Below are 18309 nucleotides of genomic sequence, written 5' to 3' on the forward strand. Positions count from 1 at the left end.
CTCATCTCCCTTCAGCCCGTGAAAACCACTGTTCTATTTTTTGTCTGGTGAATCTACCTCATTTAAGTGGAAACTGTATAGTATTTTTCTTTCTTTGTCTGCCTTCTTTCATTTAGCATTATGTCCTCAAGGCTTATTTGTATGATAGGTGTGCATCAGAATTTCTTTTCTTTTTAAAACTGAATAATATGAAATTGTTTGTATATACCACAGTTTGTTTATCCATTGGTAGATGCTTCGGTTGCTTACATCTTTTGGCTATTATGAATAATGCTGCTATGAATATGTGTGTGTGCCCAATCATATCCAAGCCTTTTCGACCCGTAGACTGTAGCATGTCAAGCTCCTCTGTCCATGGAATTTTTTAGGGGAGAATACTGGAGTGGGTTGCCATTTCCACCTGTAGGGGATTTTCCCGATCTAGGGATTGAACTCAGATCTCCAGTGTCTCCCGCATTGGCAGGCAGATTCTTTACCACTGTGCGACTTGGGAAGGCTATGATTATGGGTATATAAATATCTGTTTGAGTCCATCCTTTAATTCTTTTGAATATATACCCAGAAATGGAATTGCTGGACTGTCAGGGGAGTGTGTAATTTCCTTGGTTCTGTCTCAATGCAGCCAAAGATTTGAAATGGGGCAGGGGTTGGGGAAAGCAGTGTTTATAGCTCGGTCTACAGCTCAGTTTTATTTGAGAAGCAAAGGAAAATACATCCTCGAGGCATGATGGTGGGCTGACCAAAAAGAAGAGAGGGGCTCCAATTGGGCTCCTCTTTTTATATGGGTTTTCTCCTCCTGCTGAGCCTTGCTGTTTGTAAACTGGGCTAGCCAGGAGGGCTGTTTGTTTCACCTGATGTTCTTATTCTGGCTCTCACTCTGGTCCTTGGATTTTCTTTTGTTCCATTTTCACAGGCTTTTCCTTTCTTTGTCTTTTAGCCACTGCCATTTTGGACTCCTTTTTCCTGTTCTAACTACCCAACAGGACCATATGATAATTCTATACTTAGTTTCTTTTTTATTCCCTTTAAAAATTTTTTTTATTTGAGTATAGTTGATTTAAATGTGCTAGTTTCAGCTGTACAGCAAAGTGATTCAGTTACACATACATGTGTCTTCTTTCTTTTTCATATTCTTTTCCCATATAGGTTTTTACAGAATACTGAATAGAGTTCCCTGTGCTCTGCAGTAGGTCCTTGTTGGTTCTATTTTATCTATAGTTGTGTTTATGTTAATCCAAAACTCTGAATTAACCCTTCGCCCCCATACTTAATTTCTTAAGGAACCTCCATACTGTTTTTCCTAGTGGCTGTACCATTTTACATTCCCACCAACAGTTCTAGTTTCCTGCATCCTCAACACTTGTTGTTTTCTGTTTTTTTTTTTTTTTTATAGTAGCCACCCTAATGGGTAGTGAAGCTTTTAGACTTTTAAATTTATGATCAATATTAAGATTTTTTTAATGGTAATTAGTTTTGATTTTGTCTGGGGAGTGTGTAATTTCCTTGATTCTGTCTCATCACAACAAAAATTGAAGCTACAGACGGACCAGTGTTACAGCCACGTGTAATTTCCTCATACAGACCAGTGTTATAGCTCCATGTTACAGCTCAGTTTTATTTAGAAAGCAAAAGAGAATATATCCTCGAGGCATGAGGGCGGGCCAACCCAAAAGACGCAAAGAGAAGCTCCCCCCCCTGCCCCCCGCCCAATTTTGGCTCCTCTGTTTATATGTTTTTCTCCTCCCCCTGGGCCTGCCCTATGTAAATTGGGCTAGCCAGGAGTGCTGTTTGTTTTATCTGAGGTCCTCACTCAGGTCCTCGAACCTTCCTTTGTTCTGTTTTCATGGGCTTTTCCCTCTTTGTCTTTTAGCCACCAGCATTCTGGACTCCTTTTTCTTATTCTAACTACCCAACATTCCCCTTTAAGAGACGTGAAGCCCAGTTCTTGGGGAATAGTGTGTTGAGGTCTCTCTGGCTACTTCCTGCTGAACTGGGATGGTGAGGGGCATTGGGCCTCCCCTCTTGCTAGTCTCAGGTCTCAGAGCCCTTGTAGCGGTGTCCATCAAAGGGTGAGTGATATTTTTCTCTGATTGGCTGTAGTTTTATATGTTCTTGTTGAACTGGCACTGCATATTGTAGCTTGTTGACCTGGGCAGAGACAAAACAGGTTAGACAATTGGTAATATGTGGAAGCAATCATAAGCAGCATCAATATGGTGATGACAGGGACTAGTAGGGGCATTAGCCAACTCCAGATTTCCCATTGCCAGGAAGATCCCCCAAAGAGAGATTGTAGCCACCCTGAGAACTCTCCAGCTCATTCTTTGAGATCCTGTAGGGTTGAATGTTTTTCTTGAGGACTGTGAGACTTTAACTTGGCTGGAGGTATTTACCCAGAAACGGACAAGTCTCATTCAAGATGACTCAAGTCCCTCCTGTTCAGGAATCAGGAGATCTATCTCCTGTCTATTTTGAAGTACAACCCTGTTAAGCAGTGTTGGCTCTGTAGAACTATCCTGAGAAATCTTATGCCCCAAAACTTAGTTTTGAGGGTGTTCATTAGAATGACCACTCATTTGTAGTCCTAAATAGGTTTCTGAGATCTCCCAGGAGCTCACAGGTGTGTTTGAGTGTTCTCTTCTGTTTTCTTCCATGGCTTGACTAGTGAGTAGTGAATCCAGGAATCATGTCCTGGTACCTTGACTGCTGTGGGGGTAGAAAGTATTACAGGGTAGGGGCCCTTCCATGTGGGCTGGAGTTGAGCCTTTGGAGACCCATCTTTCCAGACTTTAATTAGGACTTGAGTCCCTGGAGCATATAGTGGTGGCGCTTTAGAATCTTTTGGGTCCTGGTTGACACCCCCAAGCATATATCCTATTGGGATTGCCCAAAGCCATGGTATAAGACTGGAGGGTCTGAATCTCTGGATCTAGGAAGAGGTCATTGACATAAACAAAAGGTCTCCCATATAGCATCTCTTAGGACTAAGACCAGCCTGTTCCTTAGGGGCAATACAGGTGTGGAGGAGAGCTATTGGTAAAGCCTCCTTCCATCCCAGGGAGGTCTCCTGGGTTATCTTTTTTATCGCTGATTATAAGAATTCATTGGCTCTTTCTACTTTTCCTAAAGACTGAGGCCTCCAGGCACAGTGGAGATAATAAGTAATGCCCAATGCTCTAGAGACCTCTTGGGTGACCTTAGAAATAAATGATTGTCCCATTGTTGCTTTGTAATGACCTGGGCAGACCAAATCTCAGAATGATTTCATGGAGCAGTTTTTTTTTTTTTTTTTAACCACCTCCTCAACCTTCTGAGTCTGGGTGGAAAACCTTCAGTCCATCCTGTGAATGTATCTGTCATGACTAATAAGTATTTATACCCTTGAGAAACTGGCATCTGGGTGAAGTCCATCTGCCAGTCCTCTTCTGTGTAGGTCCCATGTCATTGAACGGGCTGGGCCAGCTGGGGTCTTCAAGCTCCTTGGGAAATTGTTTAATTGGCAAGTGGGACAAGAGGAGACCACTTGGCTTATAGTTGTTTGGAGGCCTGTCCGTCTGAAGGGCCTTTCTAAAATCTTTGGAGGCTTTTCCCTTAAATGGAGTGGTGGCATGTAAGGAGTTAACCAACTTCCATTGGAGGTTCCCAGGCAGAGAAAAAAGAGTCCCTCCTTTTGAACCACCCCATATGATCTTCTTGAAAGCCCTCACTCTTAGCCTAAGAGTCTTACCTTCAGTATATTGAAGGAGTTTCTGGCAAATTAGTCTTTGGAACTAAGGTGGCAACCCCTATTACGTCATTGTTCTGTAATGCTTCTCTCTTAGCTGCCTTATCAGCTGCTTGTTTCCTTCATGCCACTTCTGTGCTCCCTTTTGGTGTCCTTTACAGTGGGAACTGAAACCTCGGTGGGCAGATGTACTGCCTCTAAGAGCCTAAGGATTTGGTCACCATATTTGACTGGGGACCCTTGGGTGGTCAAGTGGCCTCTTTCTTTCCAAATAGCAGCATGTTCATGTAGCACCAGAAAGGCATATTTGGAGTCAGAGTAAATGGCTATTCTTTTTCCTTTTCCCAGCTCTAAAGCTTGAGTCAGGTCTATGAGCTCAGCTAATTGGGCTGAAGTACCTGGTGGCAAAGGTTTACAGCCTTTATGGTCTCAAAATTGGAGACTACTGCATATCCAACTTTTCTTTTTCCATCCAAGACCAAAGCTGCTTTCCATCAGTGTACTAGATTTTCCTCAGGATTGATCAGAGGATCTTCTTAAAATCCCTCTTGGGTTTTATCCAATGGTCCAAATTTCTAGGCAAGAGTAAAAGGGGAGAGAGCCCTTGGGGGTAGGCAGGAAGGTAGCTGGGTTAAGAACCTGACAAGAGGTTATAGTCAGGCCTGGATTTTCCATCAACAATACTTGATATCTGAAGATCCTTTGGTCAGACATCCATAAATGCCTTTCCCATTCAGGAGTTGTTTCACTTGGTGGCTGGTAAAAATAGTTTGCCCCCAAGAGAGAGTTTTAAAGCATCTTCTATCAGGACTGCAATAGCTGCAAGATTTCAAAGGCAGGGAAAGATCTCTTCCTAATAAGGGAGTGGGACACTCAGGGACCACCAGAAACTGGTGGGAAAATATTTATCCATCCCAGCAACAAAGAAGTGCTCAGATGAATATTTTTGTAATTGTTTTTCCTGTAGCACCCGAAATGGTACATGTTTGCGGGGAGAAGGCTCTGGAGCAGGAGGTCAGGACAGAGTAGGTAGCCCCTGTGTCAACCAAGAAATTCTCGGACCTACTTGCCACATCCAGTTGCACCCTTGGCTCCAGCCCCTTGATGGTTGTCTGTAACAGGCAGGCTGGCTGGATTGGGCTGCTTTAGTCCTGTTGAACCATCATGAGGGAAGGCTTGGCGCTTGATCTTGAGGCTCTTGGGTCCTGAGGGCAGAGTGTCACCCAGGGTCCCAGTTGATGGCATTTGTAGCAAGCAGTTTTAGGAGACTTGTCACGGTTTGGACACTCTTTGGTCCGGTGTCTCACCTGTCTACAGATTAGGCATTTGCCTTGTGCCTAAGACTTGGGGTTTGATGTTAGGGCTTCCCTGGAGGGCGGTCAGCATCTGGGCATGCCTTGTCTCTTTCCTTTTCTCCCTTTCCTGGGCCATGGCCTCCCTCTCCTGTTCTCTGTTATAAAAGGTTTTGGTGGCTCTCTGGACCATCTCATCCAAAGAGGCGGCAGTGTCCTGCTGGTGTAGCTGTTTTATCTTTATCCTGATGTCTGATGCACATTGGAACAGGAATTTGTCCCTTAAAATCACTTGTCCCTCGTAAGAGTCTTAAGTCCAGATTCGTAAACTTTTGGAGGGCCTCTTTTAACCTTTCCAGAAAAGCAATGGGGTTCTTGTTGGGCTGCTGAGTTATTGCTGAGACTGGGCATAATACCACAGCTAGGCTTCTTTCTATTTCCATGGGTGGACTTCCTTAGGGATGAGTCTTTCTGAAGCTTATCCTACCCAGTACTGTTGCAACCTGAGGCCCGGGCATCCCTGGATCAGGGTGCAGATCCCCAGGCAGGTTGAGGCATGGCAGCTTCCTGGAGATCAGCAGGTCAAGGCATGTTGGCCTCCCGAGAATTGGTCCCTGGGCAGGTAGAGGCATGTCGACCTCCTGGGACCCATGGACTGGCGGATCCCCAAGCAGGTTGAGGCGTGACAGCCTTCCGAGGGCCAGATCCTTAGGCAGGTCAAGGCAGGTCTACCTCCTGGGACCCCCAGACTGGAGTTGGGTATCCCCAAGGTCTCCAATGTGACTAGTGCTGGGTAGAATTAAGGGGTTGTAATCTTAACTCATTGCTGGTTTGTCCACTGTGGATGAGAATAGATAACATGATGTAAAATAATTCAAGCCTGTGTCCTGAGACTGCAAACCTGGTGAAACAGTCATAAGCCTTATCATCTTATTGCTCTGAGGGAATGTAAGTCACTGATTTCCTCCCCTAGTCCTCCATAAGCGCAGTTTAGGGTGTTTCCAATGGTAAACATTTCATTGTCATAGACCCACTTTAGGTAGTAGCAGATGTAATGACAAAGGAGTGGGTTATTTGGTCCTGTTAGGGGCATAAGAGTATTTTAATAATAAGTGGGGTGGAGCAATGTGGCCTACAAGAGGGCAGGGTCCTGACTGTAGAGTTAGTAAGTGGCTTAAGAACAAATTGGTAAGAGGCAACAGACCAGATGTTCCATAAAAGTGGAGTGGAGATTTGGTCCAAAGTTATGTTTGTAACTTTAGGAGAAGTGTGGCAAGGGTTTGGGCCCAAACAGCCTGCAGGGCTAACTCCCAGAGTGGCAAACATTATCCCTGGAAGCCCTGTTGCCCTTGAAGGGATGCCACCAACACATGGACTTCTAGCAGGCATTGTGTGTCCGTCACCCACCCTGGCGGGCCCACTGAGAGATGCTGTTGTTGCATGTTGTAGGAAACATGGAAGATGAAGGGCTGACTATCTAGAGGGCTTGGATATTGTACATTTTTCTCTCCCAAGGGCCAGCTGTTTTCTGGTTGTCCCTCCAGAATATTGTAGAGGCAACATTGTGGACCCAGATGCGACTCAGGAAAAGAGCATGAAACAGGAGGGAAGGAGTCAGGGCACAACTTTTCAAAGAATGACATAGCCCAAGGGCATAACATAAACCAATTAAAATCAAATTGGTCCAAGATGACAAGTCAAATTCAACTAAACCTTGAGCCCCAGTCTGCAAGCAAAATGATACAGAGGTGCCAGGACAGTTCCAAGGCACTGTCAAAAGACTGAGGAGTGGGTGGTTCCCCAATTGTTGGAGTGATCCTCCCACTCATTACCATATGAAATCACCTAGCTCATAAAAACTAACCACACCAGATTCCATGACCAGCGCCCTCACCCTCTGTGATAGCCCACACCCTGTGGAGTACAGGCCTGGGATTTCTTTGGAAGGAATGATGCTAAAGCTGAAACTCCAGTACTTTGCCCACCTCATGCAAAGAGTTGACTCATTGGAAAAGACTCTGATGCTGGGAGGGATTGGGGGCAGGAGGAGAAGGGGACGACAGAGGATGAGATGGCTGGATGGCATCACTGACACAATGGACGTGAGTCTGAGTGAACTCCAGGAGTTGGTGACGGACAGGGAGGCCTGGCGTGCTGCGATTCATGGGGTGCAAAGAGTGGGACATGACTGAGCAACTGAACTGAACTGAACTGAACTACTCCTTGGAAGAAAAGTTATGACCAACCTAGATCAGATCAGATCAGTCGCTTAGTCGTGTCCGACTCTTTGCGACCCCATGAATCGCAGCACGCCAGGCCTCCCTGTCCATCACCAACTCCCGGAGTTCACTCAGACTCACGTCCATCAAGTCAGTGATGCCATCCAGCCATCTCATCCTCTGTCGTCCCCTTCTCCTCCTGCCCCCAGTCCCTCCCAGCATCAGAGTCTTATCCAATGAGTCAACTATTCGCATGAGGTGGCCAAAGTACTGGAGACCAACCTAGACAGCATATTAAAAAGCAGAGACATTACTTTGCCAACAAAGTAATGCTAGTCAATGCTATGGTTTTTCCAGTAGTCATGTATAGATGTGAGAGTTGGACTATAAAGAAGGCTGAGCACCAAAGAATTGATGCTTTTGAACTGTGGTGTTGGAGAAGACTCTTGAGAGTCCCTTGGACTTCAAGGAGATCCAACCAGTCCATCCTAAAGGAAATCGGTCCTGAATAGTCATTGGAAGGACTGATGCTGAAGCTGAAACTCCAATACTTTGGCCACCTGATGTGAAGAACTGACTTATTTGAAAAGACCCTGATTCTGGGAAGGATTGAAGGCAGAAGAAGAAGGGGATGACAGAGGATGAGATGATTGGATGGCATCACCAACCTGATGGACATGAGCTTGAGCAAACTCTGAGAGCTGGCGATGGACAGGAAAGCCTGGCGTGCTGCAGTCCATGGGATCACAAAGAGTCAGACACGACTGAGCAACTGAATTGAACTGAACTGGACTGTAGCCCACCAGCCTCCTCTGTCCATTGGATTCTCCAGACAAGAATATTAGAGTGGGTTGCCATTTCCTTCTCCAGGAAAGGATCGAAACTGTAATGGCAGGTGGATCCTTCACCACTGAGCCACCAGGGAAGCCTGACTTTAAGTATTAGTTGAGTGTGAACATTAAGTACTCAGCTGTTAGCTTTAATGGTTAATTATGTTTTCTATCCTACAAGAGAAATGAGGAAGATTGGCTTTCATTGGCCTTAAATATTCAGTCACATTTTGTCTGTCTCTTCTGGATTGCTCCCCTCTATTTTAAGATAACTAAGGATGCTTTCCATACTGTTTATGGAGTTCTTACAACAAGAATACTGGAGTGGTTTGCTATTCCCTCCTTCGGTTGGAAGGAAAACTGTAACCAACCTAGACAGCATATTAAAAAGCAGAGACATCACTTTGCTAACCAAAGTCCATATAGTCAGAGCTATAGTTTTTTGAGTAGTCATGTACAGATATGAGAGTTGAACCATAAAGAAGGCTGAGCAGCAAAGAATTGATGCTTTTGAATTGTGGTGTTAAAAAGACTCTTGAGAGTCCCTTGTACTGCAAGGGAGATGAAAGCAGTCAATCCTGAAGAATTGAATATTCATTGGAGGGACTGATGCTGAAACTGAAACTCCAATACTTTTGCCACCTGATGCGAAGAGCCAACTCATTGGAAAAGACCGTGATGCTAGGAAAGATTGAAGGCAAAATGATAAGGGGGTGGCAGAGGATGAAATGGCTAGACAGTATCACTGACTCAGTGGATGTGAATCTGAACAAACTCTGGGAGCTAGTGAAGGATAGCGGAGTCTGGCATGTTGCAGTCCATGGGATCCAAAGAGTCAGTCATGAGTTAACGACTGAACAACAAAAAACAAAGGGTCCAGCTCATGAAATTATTTACTTGTTGATTTGAAACATTCCAGTTTCTGCTTGAAGAAGGAACTGCTTTTTTAGCTGTCTTTGAGATCAAGTGGATAGTTCAGTTATGTTGACTAATATAACACTTTTGTTATTATTTAAAAACAACAGCACCTACCTTGTTTTTCCCCCTCAATAAGACCCTTCAGTCAGAAGCTTACAAATAGCTATCAGCTAATCCAAGCCTTGAAATCTAACTTTAATTTTAACAATTGAAAAAACATAATTTTGATGATGTCTAGTGACTCTTTAACATTCTAAATAAGGCAAAGTTAGTATATTTTGCTCTAAAAATGTGTCATCATTTATGTCTTCAAATTGGTAATGTTTTAGGTATTATAAAATAAATCCCTTAAATTTATTTTTTGACAGCAAATAATATAAATCTCTATTGGAATATGACTGTAACACTTAGTGAAAACTATTGTTTTTCTTACTAATGGCTTCTAGCAATGTGAAAGAAAAATTCTCAAAATGTGGGGGGAAGAAAAAAAATTCATAAAAGTATAATCATCATTTTGTGGTTAAACAGTCTACTGAAAATGGAAAAATGCAGTAAAAACTATTGAAGTAAGAGAGAGAAGCTAAGTCAGTGCTTTTAGTCAGTAGGATTTTCTCTTGATTAAAACTTGTATATAAATTGTTTGGGAATAAATGGAAGAACTCTATAGGAGTCAACAAAACTGTCTGGAGTGGGATGGGTGACGTGAACTTGAAAATGATCAGATAACTGACATTTAGTATTTAATATCAGGTAGATTTGGCCTTTTGCCTCCTAAAAGGAAGATAACCTTTTACTGGACAAACTGCCAAGTTATATTGGCAACAGCATTGTATAAACTGGACATTTAACATGCCTTCTCTATTTAAGTCCAACAGGATTTATGCACATACTTTCTCTTCATTGTTGTAATAGCAACATTCATTGGATAGCTAAGCATAATTCAAGCAGATAATTTTCTACCTCTTATTTATATTAAAGGAAACACTGAGCTTTATAAGCACAGTAAATTAACTTAAAATGATGTATCCTAGTTATTATTAAGACCACAACTCTTCAAGAAAACATCTTTTAAAATGTGTTTTTATGATTGCATTTTAAGCACAGTGGTAGTAGTAGTGCTTTTACTCTGAGTTATGTAAAGAAAGACATTGGAGGGTCTTTCTTAAAGTACAGGAATAACTTCATGGAAAACTTCTTTGAGAGTAGTTATCTCCTAAATACTAAAGAAGAGTTCATTATATAAAGTGTAAATGTAAGCTTTAAAGAACAAGTTGGTTGCTTTGAAGTAAAAATTTACCCCACCAACACTCCTCTGCATTTTCTTTATTATTTTTTATATCACAGTTTTTTTTTTTTTTCATCTAAGTTTTGCCAAAACCTGAAACACCGCCTTCCTTTCTCAGGTGGTCAAATTCATATTTGCCTTTTTCAGATCCAGTTCCAGAGTACTTAAGTTCACATAGGTTTTCCTGACATCTCTCACTTTAGGAGAGTTAGTGACTTCTCTTTTCTTATACTTCTGCTAAATCTAGGATCATTTGTATCATAATCCAGCAGCCCTTTCTGCAGTTAAGTAGCCTGCCTGTGTATTCATCCCTGGGAAGATACCACTATCTGTCCATTTGTATAAAGCCAAAATACAGAGAGTCATCTTTGTTGTTTCCTTCCTTTTTATCTCTTTCTCTTGTGTGTTCATCTGCTCAGTTCAGTTCAGTCGCTCAGTCGTGTCCGACTCTTGGCGACCCCATGAACCGCAGCACGCCAGGCCTCCCTGTCCATCACCAACTCCTGGAGTCTACCCAAACTCATGTCCATTGAGTCGGTGATGCCACCCAACCATCTCATCCTCTGTCATCCCCTTCTTCTGCCTTCAATCTTTCCCAGCATCAGGGTCTTTTCAAATGAGTCAGCTTTTCACATCAGGTGGCCAAAGTATTGAAGTTCCAGCTTCAACATCAGTCCTTCCAATGAACACCCAGGACTGATTTCCTTTAGGATGGACTGGTTGGATTTCTTCACCGTCCAAAGGACTCTCAAGAGTCTTCTCCAACACCACAGTTGAAAGCATCAGTTCTTCAGTGCTCAGCTTTCTTTATAGTCCAACTCTCACATCCATACTTGACTACTGGAAAAACCATAGCCTTGACTGACGGACCTTTGTTGGTAAAGTAATGTCTCTGCTTTTAAATATGGTATCTAGGTTGGTCATAACTTTCCTTCCAAGGAGTAAGCGTCTTTTCTTTTCATGGCTGCAGTCACCATCTGCAGTGATTTTGGAGCCCCCCAAAATAAAGTCAGCCACTGATTCTACCGTTTCCCCATCTATTTCCCATGAAGTGATGGGACCAGATGCCATGATCTTAGTTTTCTGAATGTTGAGCTTAAGCCAACTTTTTCACTCTCCTCTTTCACTTTCATCAAGAGGTTCTTTAGTTCTTCGCTTTCTGCCACAAGGGAGGTGTCATCTGCGTATCTGAGGTTATTGATATTTCTCCCAGCAATCTTGATTCCAACTTGTGCCTCACCCCAGCACAGCATTTCTCATGATGTACTCTGCATATAAGTTAAGTAAGCAGGGTGACAATATATAGCTTTGACGTACTCCTTTCCCAATTTGGAACCAGTCTGTTGTTCCATGTCCAGTTCTAACTGTTGGTTCCTGACCTGCATACAGGTTTCTCAAGAGGCAGGTCAGGTGGTCTGATAGTCACATCTCTTTCAGAATTTTCCACAGTTTATTGTGATCCACACAGTCATATAAAGCAGAAATAGATGTTTTTCTAGAACTCTCTTGCTTTTTCCATGATCCAGCAATTTGATCTCTGGTTCCTCTCCCTTTTCTAAATCCAGCTTGAACACCTGGAAGTTCATGGTTCACATATTGCAGAAGCCTGGCTTGGAGAATTTTGAGCATTACTTTACTAGCATGTGAGATGAGTGCAATTGTGGTGTAGCTTGAGCATTCTTTGGCATTGCCTTTCTTTGGGAGTGGAATGAAAACTGACCTTTTCCAGTCCTGTGGCCACTGCTGAGCTTTCCAAATTTTCTGGCATGTTGAGTGCAGCACTTTCACAGCATCATCTTCCAGGATTTGAAATAATAGCTTAACTGGAATTCCATCACCTTACTAGTTGTGTTCGTAGTGATGTTTCCTAAGGCCTACTTGACTTCACATTCCAGGATGTCTGGCTCTAGGTGAGTGATCACACCATTGTGATTATCTGAAGATCTTTTTTGTACAGTTCTTCTGTGTATTCTTGCTCCCTCTTCTTAATATCTTCTGCTTCTGATAGGTCCATACCATTTCTGTCTTTTATTGAGCCCATCTTTGCATAAAATGTTCCCTTGGTATCTCTAATTTTCTTGAAGAGATCTCTAGTCTTTCCCATTCTATTGTTTTCCTCTATTTCTTTGCACTGATCACTCTCCTTGCTATTCTGTGGAACTCTGCATTCAGATGCTTTTATCTTTCCTTTTCTCCTTTGCTTTTTGCCTCTCTTCTTTTCACAGCTATTTGTAAGGCCTCCTCAGACAGCCATTTTGCTTTTTTGCATTTCTTTCTCATTCGCTTAGTCATGTCCAATTCTTTGCAACCCTATATGAACTGTATGTAGCCTGCTAGGCTCCTCTGTCCATGGAATTTTCCCAACACAATACTGGAGCTGTTGACATTTCCTCCTCCAGGGTTCCCACCCCACAGATCAAACTCGAGTTGGCAGTCCAGTTCTTTACTACTGAACTGCCCAGGAAGCCGACCATTACCAACCATTATCATGTCAGTTTTCCCTGCTAAATATCTTTATCAGTCTGGTTTGATCTCCAGTGTCTCCTCCACATTTTGAGCTCTCATCATCTCTGCCAGAGTTGCATAGGGCAAGTGTATGTGGGGAGGGGTGTAGGGCTTCCTTGCCTTCCCTGCATATGTCATTCTCCCACCATCTATGCATTTTCACCAACCTGAAAACTCTCTACCCCATACTGTTGGGATGTTTATGGAGGCTTCATCATGTGAGTATGATCAATTATTCACTCCATTCTGGCCCCTTTCTCCTCTCTAGAGATTAAGAAATGGGGCTGGAAATTCCAGGAATATGGCTTGGTCTTTCTGGTGACCAGCCCTCATCCAGGAGCCCACCTCGAGTCACCCGATAGAACAAAAGACATTGCTATCACCCAGGAAAATCAGTGAGACTTAGGAACTCTGTGTCATGAACTGGGGCTCAAAGGCTAAATGTTAGAACAAAATTCTCCTAGCACCTCTATCTACAAGAGTTTTATGAGCTCTGTACCAGGAACTAGGGACAAAGACCAACACATATTTTATTTCACAAGGTATATATATAGCTTTTTTATTTGTTTTTTTCCACTTGGCAAAATGCATTTAAGATTTATCCAGGACTTCCCTGGCAGTCTAGTGGTCAAGACTCTACACTTCCACTGTGGGGGATACAGGTTCAATCCCTGGCTGGAGAACTAAGATCATGCCTGCTGTGCAGCATGGCCAAAAATTTTCCGGAAGAAAAGACTTCAACATGAATGTTGAGGTTAGACAGAAAACAACAAAACTCTGTAAAGCAATCATCCTTCACTAAAAAATAAATTTTAACAAGAAAAAAAGGCTTATTCAAGTTGTACAAATTTTTTTATTAGTTTTTATTTTTAATTAGTTTTTATTACTGCATGGTACTCTGTTGTAATGATGTACCACAGTTTGTTCATCTATTGAGGGACGTCTTGGCTGCTTCCACTTTCATGAATAAAGCCGCTTGAAACATTCATGTGCAGGGTTTTGTGTGAACATAAATTTTCTCATCAGTTTGTGGACTACCTAGGAGTGCTATTGCTGAGTTGTATGGGAAGTCTTTAATTTTATAGGAAGTTTCCAAATTGTTTTCCAGAGTGGTTGTACCATTTTACATTTCTGCCAATAGAGGCATGTCCTATGGCTCTGCATTCTCATTAACATTTAACATTGTAGTATTTTTTTAAATTTGAGCTATTCTAATAGGTATGTAGTGGTACCTTATTGTTTTAATCTGCATTTTCATAGTGACAAGTGATGTTCCGTATTTTTCGTATACTTATTTACTATCATTACATCATCTTAATGAAGTGTGTGTTCAGATCTTTTGCTCTTCTAAAAAACTGGGTTGGTTTTTTCCTTACTGTTGAGTTTTAAGGGCTCTATATATATTTTGGATGCAGTCCTTTATCAGATATGTTATTTGCATGTATTTTTCCTAGTGTCTTTCCCAAAGGAAAGTTTAATTGTGATAAAGTCCAATTTTTAATTTTTTCCGTCATGTGTTACTTTTGATATTATGTGCAAAAGCTGTTTGCCAGAGGTAAAAGAGATTTGTATTCCCCTACATGTTTTGTACATGTGCTTTACATTTATATTTATGAACTATTTTGAATTAATTTTTGTGTAAGTTATGAGATATGTGTTTATGTTCATTTTTTGGCATTTGATTATCCAGTTGTTCCAAGCATTTATTCATATAGACTATCCTTTCTTCATCTGATTGCATTTGTGCTTTGTGAAAAATCAGTTTACTGTATTTGTATGGATCTATTTCTTGTCTCTCTTTTATTCCATTGATCTGTGTGTCCTTTCTTTTGCCAGTACCACACTGTAACATTATAGTGTAGTGTTGTAACTAGCTTTGAACTCATAATGTGAGTCCTCTGACTTTGTTCATATTTTCAGAATTGTTTGGCTATTTCTGGTACCTTTACCTTTCCATGTACATTTTAAAATCAGTCTTTTGATATTTAGCTTTCTGGAATTTTTATTTGGATTGCCGTGAATGAATAAGTGAAATTCAGAATAAGTGACATCTTAATAATGTGAACTCTTCTAATCCATTAACATGGGATTTTCTGATTTTTTTCATCAGTGTTTTGGACTTTTCCAAAAAGTGTTTGTTAGATTTATTCCTGAGTGTCGTTTTGCCCACAATGCTATCCTTTTTTTTTTTTTTTTTAAGTTTCAAATACTACTTGTTCATTACAGGTGCACAGGAGAACAATTGAGTTTTATATGTTGTCCTTGTATCTTGCCACCTGCTAAACTTAATTATTAGTTCCAGGAGGTTTTTTTGTAGATTATTTGGGGTTTTCTACATAGACAATCATTTCATCTTTGAATAAAGGTAGTTTTATTTTTTCCTGTCCGTCTGTATCTCTTTTAACTTCCTTTGTTTGCCTGTTTGTACTAGGTGGGACTACGCATGAAAGTGAAAGTGTTAGTCACGCAGTCGTGTCCAACTCTTTGTGACCTCATGGACTGTAGCCCGCCAGGCTCCTCTGTCCATTCTTCAGGCAAGAATCCTGGAGTGGGTTGCCATTCCCTTCTCCAGGAGATCTTCCCAACCCAGGGGTTGGACTTGGGTCTCCTGCATTGCAGGCAGTTTCTTTACTGGTTGAGCCACTAGGGACTACACATACAGTGTGGTAAAGGATGGTGAGAGAGCACATCTTTGCCTTATTCTCAGTCTCACAGGGAAAGCATTCATTTTCTACTAGAAGTATGTTAACTGTAGGCTTTTTGTGTATACCTTTTATTAGGTTAAGGAAGTTTCCTTCTGTTGCTAGTTTTTGAGAGTTTTTTATATCATGGGTGAGTGTTAAATTCTTTCTCTTTTTGATTCTGTTCGGTTTCTAAAATCAAATAGGTCATTTAATATGTCATTGTTGTTCAGTTGCTGAGTCGTGTCTGACTCTTTGCAACTCCATGGACTGCAGCACGGCAGGCTTTCCTGTCCCTCACTATCTACTGGAGTTTGCTCAGATTCATGTCCATTGAGTTGGTGATGCTGTCTAACCATCACATCCTCTGCTGCCCCCTAATATGTCATTAGAACTTAAATAATTACATTTTTTCTTATATAATTACATTTAAACACAATCTTTATTTTTGATAAAAGGAAGAGTCTTAAAATATGTAAATACATGTTTAATATGTAACATGAGATTAATACCTCATTTTATCATGGAATGAATAGAAAAATATGTAAAGGCAATTTATTATGTAATTTTAAATAATTTTTTTTTCTTTAACTTAAATTATATGATGTACAAAACAATGAAAAATATTTCAAAACTTCCCTTAAGGAGAGGGTGTTAAGTTCTTTATTACTATTAAAATAATTTTAGAATAGGAAAGGCATTGTATAATATACATCAGTTTGAGAAGTATCCAACTTATTCTGTGGACTTTAGTTTTTAACAATCATTTACACAATGTTGGGAATTTCATGACAAAATTGGATGCAGAAAAACTTGTGTGAGAGCCAGAGAGCACACTTCTGCTCAGCTTCTTGTGATAAATGGACAAAAGGTTAAGCCATCAGTCCATTTCCCAGTGTCTATTAAACAGTGACTTTCTTTGTGTTGCTTCACTTGTTAGAGCAATATAACAAGTGTTATTGAGAGGTGAAACAAAGCAAGTCTTACATCAGACACTGATAGCTTTTTAAAAGTTGAAATGGGATGTTATTGGGTGTTCCAAAGAGTATACTGATAGTACATTTTTGTGGAAACCACTGCTCCAGAGTAAACTGTATTAGAAATCAAATCAGCATTATATTTTAATGATCCTAATGTAAATATAAATAAATATTGTGTGTCTAATGCACCAGTTTTAGATAGTAATATTGTGGGCTAGGGAAGAAATTAAAAAAAAAAAAAAAAAACTAAAAAAAAATTGCCAGCCACAGGTTTATTTTCCTTAGCCATTTACTCATGGTAGAGTTTATTTTCTGTACAAAGAAACCTTTTATACATAAGATATAGCCTTAAGCATGATGTAAAAGGTAGACCAGTTAAGTATATAATGCTTTCAGAAGCATGCAGTGTTATTTATGACCTTTCCTATCATGGCCATGGAGTATTTCTTGAGCGTCCATGCAGATTAGATCTTGAACAGCTGCATGGAACACACAGGAGTCATGATTCCTGTTTCTGTGAACTAACTTGAATAAAGTCTTTCATCTAAAGCTCTCGCTGTTTGTCTATTTCATGAATCCCTCATCTCATCTCTGAAGGGCTCCATTCAGTTTAATACAGTTCAACATTGTAGTTTAGATCTCTAGAAATTGCTTTTGTAACTCATAATGCACAAAAAAGATAACAAGTTGAAATAATTTCAAAAAAATTTTAAAGAATTATATAAAATCTACTTCAAATGATTTTGAGGGTGAAGATTTAGAATGATAACTAGGGATTCTAATTCAAACTTAACTAGTTTTGTTAACTACTTAACTTCAAGTAGAATTTGTGTATTCTGAGTGTCCAGAAATTTTTCTGTATTGTAATAGGGCCTAATGGAATTATGAGAGATAAGTGTGTTGAGATGTTTGTTAATGAGTTCACTTGTTTTATGTATCTTTATAGTGCTGCCATTCTGGCCTCTTAGTCCTCATAATCTGAGGCTACTGTCACATCCCATGTTCTGTATGAAGTGTTCTGCAGCCACTTTAGCAGTGATTAAACTGAAAAAGTCACTATAATATTATTTAAATTAATTTGTTAGGAAAATATCAGATAATTTTTTCCTCCTGGGTACTTGTATCACTTACTGCCACTTTTAAGGCAGTAACCCATCTGTTGCTTTCCATTTTATGTTGAATGCTTCTTACTCTGTCTACATATTACAATTTCTTTAAACTCAGGAATCTTAATTTACTTGAATCTTCATAAAATATGTACTTTTTTCATTGCCTGGGTATCTACATGTGTGTTCCCTTTTGATAATGAAGATGGTCAAATTTGACTGTAATTTTATTAATGAGCTTATTTATCATATTAAAACCATCTGGTCATAATGTTAGAAATCTGGTATATGTTTCTTTTCTTTGAGTGTATGAAAATTAAGGAGCCAGAGAAATTTTGGTCTAAAGGTTTCTAACTTCAAATGACAAAAACACAAAAGGAGTTTGAGTATTATATATTAGGAATGAAATTATGTAGGTGGCATTTATTTATGCAGTCAGGGAACATTATTGGTATCAACTGAATACTAGGCTCTGCTATATATAGCCTGGAGACAGAGTGATTAAAAAAATGACAAGATTGGTACCTGAAAGAGCTTATAGTCAGCAAATAGACAAACATGTTGAAACCAGACAGTAACAATGAGCAGTGTATAAGGATTATGAATACTGTAGGGTAGTGTGTTCACTGGAAGGAATGATGCTAAAGCTGAAGCTCCAATACTTTGGCCACCTCATGCGAAGAGTTGACTCATTGGAAAAGACTCTGATGCTGGGAGGGATTGGGGGCAGGAGGAGAAGGGGATGACAGAGGATGAGATGGCTGGATGG

This window comes from Bos indicus x Bos taurus, unplaced genomic scaffold, assembly GCF_003369695.1.
Source record: "Bos indicus x Bos taurus breed Angus x Brahman F1 hybrid unplaced genomic scaffold, Bos_hybrid_MaternalHap_v2.0 tig00000372_arrow_arrow_obj, whole genome shotgun sequence".
In the NCBI taxonomy this organism is placed as follows: domain Eukaryota; kingdom Metazoa; phylum Chordata; class Mammalia; order Artiodactyla; family Bovidae; genus Bos; species Bos indicus x Bos taurus.